Source organism: Clupea harengus, chromosome 8, assembly GCF_900700415.2.
Source record: "Clupea harengus chromosome 8, Ch_v2.0.2, whole genome shotgun sequence".
In the NCBI taxonomy this organism is placed as follows: Eukaryota; Metazoa; Chordata; class Actinopteri; order Clupeiformes; family Clupeidae; genus Clupea; species Clupea harengus.
This window is the reverse complement of record NC_045159.1, coordinates 18,631,542-18,637,541: the sequence shown is the minus strand read 5'-3', so window position 1 is coordinate 18,637,541 and position 6,000 is coordinate 18,631,542. Positions and strand designations below refer to the sequence as shown.

Sequence of the window (6,000 nt, the reverse complement as noted above, 5' to 3'; positions counted from 1 at the left end):
TTGCCACCGAGCTCAACCCTCCATTTCAGCAGTATAGAGGCACCTCCACACAAACCCCCCGCCGACTGAGGAGACCCTCCGCCATGTTTCTCACAGACTTCATCAGCGCACATCAGCAAAGGCATTTTCATGCCGTCACGCCTGATTTACTGCTTCTCTATTCATCTCATTCTGTACGTTCTATTTGCACGTGCGCCAAGCTCACCTCCTCACAGTGCTGCAGCCAACACAGTGCCTTGGCGGGAACGCTATGTTGACGGGGTACGTTAGCGCACAAATTAGCACATAATAACTCCTAACTTTCTTTAATCTTTGAATTTTTTTTTTTTTCAGGATGCTGACAAACCATGGGGACGGATCTGATACCCGGAGAGCAGACATGCTGCTGGAAATGTATCTATACACTACTGGAATCTGCTTTGGATAAAACATGTACCACCAAATGAAATGTATATTAATTCGTTTAGTTTAGTGATTCATTTCCCTTGCACAAGAGCAGCAAATCTAAACATATCTGTGAACACACAGTTTCAGCTCACCGCGGTAGATATTTCATGGCGTTCTCCGTGTTGCGGTCAGACGTCCAGAGGCCACACTGGAGATGCTAGTCATTCATCTCCCTCAGTCAACATTTCCCAGGCAGGCCAGGGAAGTGAAATGTATCGCCACAGACCTGGTCAGAGGTGGACCAGATGAAGGGGTTTCCACCTGCGAAAAAGACAAAAGAAAAATGGTCTGTGTGGAGTATTTCATTTTGAATTATGGTTCCCTGTACGGTCACTACTTGTCTTTGTTGGTCTTATCTGATGTTTCTTTTTCATGCTCCTGATGGTTAGCTGAGTTTGTCTTAGTGAGCTATAGATCACTACACAACCCCCGCTCCCCCCCCCCCCCTCAAAACGGACTGGAGGGTTAGATGTTCAGCTCTCAAAACATATTAGGTACATATATTCTGATGTCTGACAGCAGACTTTACAATGTAGATAAAGTTTACATACTATCCTATACAGTATAATACAGACTAGACTATGCAGTGTGGAATATAGAATAGACTATAGGGGGCTAGCAGGACAAAATAACAAAAAAGATTAGTTAGATGATCCCATGAGATAATCTGGTAATCTAAAGATAAGGTAATAGTCTGGTATTTAGCAGACTCTTTTATCCCAAGCGACTAACAAAGGGCATCCTGTCGCTGGGAATATGATAAAGGTTCTTTGACATATATGGACATAGATCTCACAGACAGAAATATGGACAGTGTTACTGACTGGCAGGTTATTCTGCTGTATATGATAAAGTGCTGGGATGGGAGGTTTTTATTATTTATGAAAAATGATCTTAAATCTGTTCGACACAGATTTACTTTGTACTCCTTGTGGCCCTCCTAACCTTATGTGACCGCAAACATTTATGGCACTGACATCAGGTGAAAATGAAATAGAGTGTTATAGCATTTATATTACGCCATGTTATTTATTTATTCTTGACACTTTCTCTTTAATCTGTCGTTGTTTTGGGTTGTAATCCATCCCTGCTGTGCGTCGCTTTAGATAAAAGCCTCTGCCAAATGAACAAAAATGCAAATCTATGGAGATGAGTAGCGTGTTTGCAAACTGCTTACTAATACAAGTCACAGCATAACATAGATGACCAAAAAACTGTGGTAATCCATGGCTACCCTCTAAAACTACTGCACACACAGCTATTTCATTTACATACAAACAGCACATTCCCACGGCTGCACCTCAATGCTAGTGGAGAGAGAGGAATGGGGGACTATGGGGGAAATGTCCTTATGACAGAGTCACTGCCTGTCCTCAGACTCGGTGTGAGAGAGAGCCGTTCTCCCATTTGACCTTCTGTTGTGGCAGACCCACCAACCCACCACCTCCCCACCCCCACACTGTCCTGGTGGGTTGGGCTGACGACAGCTCCGCCATCACTGCAGAACCGTGATTAATTAGTAGGAGGAGAAGCAGCTTCAAGCCCACACAAACAAAAGCAGAAAATATGCAATTAGGAAATGAGAGGCACAGAGAGAGAGAGAGAGAGCGAGAGAGAGAGAGAGAGAGAGAGAGAGAGAGAGAGAGTGTGTGAAGGGACGAGAAAAAAAAACAAGGTAGACAGTGTGGGAGAGAGATAGACAGAGAGGGAGCAGAAAATAGAAGGAGAAAGAGAGGAGAGAGACAAAAGAAAGATAGATAGATAGATAGATAGATAGATAGATAGAGAAAGAGAGACTATGACAAAGAAAGAGAGTGGAGAGAGATAATTCGATAAGCACAGATTCACAGATGAGATAGGGGTAGTCCTTTACTCTTTGCTCATTATGAAGAGGAACCAATAAGGAGTCAGAGACGAGTGCCACCCAGGCAATGGAGGAGAACATGCGACACGCAGCATGCAGGTCCTACACTGGCAGATTCTCAGATTCAGCATGTAGGCAAAAAGAACATGAGGGTCGCTTTAGATATACATGGAGAGGGCATCATCAGGGATTTCATACCCCCATACTTTTTATATAATAAAGCGTCTCTGTACTGAATATAAAATAATTACATAATGTATATAATGAATGAATAAGTAATTGGATTATTATGAGGTTCATGTTGATTTAGGCATCTAGGTTATGTATTACATATTCTGAACGGAACTTAAATTTGCATAGTCATCTTTTTTTTTCTTTTTTTACAGCTTATCTATTAAGAATGTATCTATCTTTTTTTGCCATATGGCTTCTGACAAGCCAGACAGGTAGTGGCGGGTGCTCTGATGTTTGATGTGCTGTATGTCTAGCATCTAAGACGTGACCGTGGGCCAGACTGCTTTGAGGCCGTGTGTGTGTGCAGCAGCTAACAGATGAGCAGGAGATAGAGGAGACAGGATAACAGATCCCTGAATACTAAAACACACTCATGATGGATAAAAATAGAAGCCGAAGGCTGAGGAGGTGAGCAAAGGGGTCATTCACACCTCTGGAAGCGCTCCAGAGTCCTAGACACCCTGAGTTGACACACACACACAGGCCTACAGACATACACACACACACACACACACAATCGCTCTCTCTCTCTCCATCACATCCATTGATAAGAATCGTCGATATACACACACACACACACACTTTTACATCCACTCTTTCATGGAGTCGCTCTTTCAAGGGGACCAGGAATTTGCTTGTATTAGTGTGAGGAGACACCATGTGTAAATGGTGCAGCCCAGCAGTTTTAGTGTGAAGAAGTCTGTAAGTGTAAAAGCAGACTTATCCATCACTAGTGGAGACCGGAGCCCAGACACCTTTAGCTCTCTGTCGGGTGCTATATCCACTCCCTGGAGAGGGAATCAAGGGCATTTTAAAGGCTATAATGGGAGAGGCAGCTTGGGTGGTTATGTGGCCTGCCATTACTGGGGAGGTCAACATGAGGGAGCTGAAGTCCATCTCTTTCTTTCTCTCTCTCTCTCTCTCTCTCTCTCTCTCTCCTCACAGGGAGGTAACATTGACCACTGAGTGACACCCATTCTCCATGTCTGATGAGAGACTCTCCTCACACAAACACACACACACACACACACACACACACACACACACACACACACAAACACCAAGCCATGCCCCACAAAATCACATACTGACCCCCTGATCCAATTTAATCTATTATTCCATTAACACACAATTACAAAAGACTAGCACTGGGATCAATAGCCCGACGCGACAGGAAAAAGCACTAACCTGTTACCATCTAAATCAGCTTGTATCAAAACCTAAATAAATTAGATTTCTCGGCTAGGCTACTGTTTTTGTTTGAATGCAGCGACACTAAGTGTAATTGGCAGACAGCAGATGAAAGGGATCCAGCCAAAGAAAAGTCCTTTTGATTTGCTTGCCTTGATGATGAGCAAAGGTTCTTGACAACTTATGGGATAGCCTGCATTTATTTACTTCTTTCATAGATGAAATAATATAGAGATAAAAACCCCTCTGAGTGGAGTTAAGTCACAGAGTCCTTCACTTCCACGCAACCCATTTGATTTATCTAATTAAAATCCTTTGGTGTCAAAAAACTTCTTTTTAAACAAAGATGAAAACACAACACACAGCACAAATACAAGCACTAAGAGAAAACGCAACACTGCTTCCGCAACACAGCTCACTTCTCCTGCTTACAAATGACTAATAACGTTTCTTCTCGACCCTCAGACATGTAAAGCATCAGTAGAGTTTGCTGTGAAGCACACACTGTGCTCTGGGGACTTGAGCTCCAGATCCAGCACCTCACCGAGGGGAGAGAGGACTCCAGGCTCTACACATCACTTGCAAACGATGAAGAGACAAAGAGAAAGAGGCAGGTTGTTCTACAGACTTTCTGTAGGACGATATGCTCACAGTGAAAGAATAAACGCATGATATCTCTTTCTTTTCATTTTGGGGGCGCAGACAACTGGGCATAGATGTCCACATTTCTGATCTCTGATCAGATTCATCATCACCATCATCATTGTGTTGTTTTTCAACAAAAAAAAGGGAGCGTGTGCGCTGTGCAAAATCAGTCTGCTGGATAGCAAGTGCTAGTCTACCTGTGAGGAGACACATGTGGTGGTGATGGTGACTGTGAGGAAGAATATATACCGTAAGTAATAAATCTGCAGACTCAGACAAGTAGTACGCAGGTGGAGAGAATGATGCATGTGGAAATTTTGGATGGACCTGTGATTGTTCCCTATTAGTAGGATGCATCGCGATGACATGACAAACGATAGAGATGGAGTTGAGGACTGTGGGTACAAAGATCCTTGCAAAGCAACGTTATTCCACAGCAGCCTGAGGGACTCAAAGGTTAAACAAAGACGATCTTAGAAGCTTTGGAAAAGGGGGATGAACCCGACAGCTGAAATCGGTCTAATGGCCTGCCCATCACTCCTACACCGTCTCCAAACGGCGTGAAAGGTATAAGGGGAAGACAATTAGCATTACAAACTGGGATGGAGTCTAGTAATTTCACATAACGGTGATTCGGATGTAAATGGTAAATGAGAAGGCAGAATGCCCCGTTGTGGTCTTACTCCTGAACAACTGAAATAGTCTTAGTATTCTCATATCTCTCGTCGTGCGACACAAAGCTCAGGTTTCGACAATGGCTGTAGTAGCCAGTGCACCTGCGTTACATGTGCCGTTTAATTTGCAGTTACCTGTCGTTGTTAGAAATAGGAGTTAACAATTTGCGTTGTCAAGGATCAAGACACCATTCTTTTCAGTTCTTCACCAACAGCAGCAAGAGCAAGTCAGCCGACTTTTATTTAGATATTTTCTGAAAAAGCATTAAGTACTTCCATCTTATTGTAGCTAATTCTAAATCAATTATAAGACCTCAACCAGAGCTTAGGTAGGGAACGCCGTCAACAGCTTACCTTATATTCACAAAATGGAAACAAACACAATGACCAGTCTATTCCCTCTTCTGCACTCCAGGCTGCCAACAACACAACAGCGTTTTCTCAGCTCGACCGAGACCAAAGAATATCAATAACACAGACGCGCACGCTTTCAGTGCATGGTATGGTTTCAGAGCATCCCCTTGTCCGCGCCCAATCTCTCCCAGGTGCAGCAGCTCAGTTAACTCAAGTTGTCAAATGGGCTACGTGCGCCCCCTATAGGTTGATCTTCGAACCTACATCTAGTCAACGGAAAAACCACTGACAGGTGTTCTCTGGGGAAACCCCCTTAGACTGTACCTGAGCACATTATCTAATACGCATGTATTATGCACTATTTGAACAAGGAAATGTATGTATACATATTATATTCTTTGTAGAAAACATGTTCAGTTTAAGGCTGAATATTGTTTAAATGGACACTGTCTAAGATATTTCCACTTGTACTTGTCCAGAAATGTACTGTTCCAAATGGAAATCGTCTGTGTGCTACTAAACTACAAATATACAAAATAGGACCTGGAGCTGTTTTATGAAAGGGTTCACAAACAGGTCCTACACTGCCAG

The 6,000-nt window shown here is 43.2% G+C and overlaps 1 protein-coding gene across 1 annotated transcript in view; it reads right to left on the bottom strand.

The window, feature by feature from the left end:
* Window positions 1–5,689, bottom strand: part of LOC122133096 (uncharacterized protein DKFZp434B061-like) — a 20,553-nt gene extending 14,864 nt beyond the window's left edge. The window contains exons 1-2 of the mRNA XM_042708499.1: window positions 5,410–5,689; window positions 540–708 (exon numbers count right to left, since the gene is read on the bottom strand). The gene's annotated coding sequence lies outside the window, so the exon portion shown is untranslated. The remainder of the gene's footprint in view (window positions 1–539; window positions 709–5,409) is intronic.
* Between the last annotated feature and the right edge of the window lie 311 nt (window positions 5,690–6,000).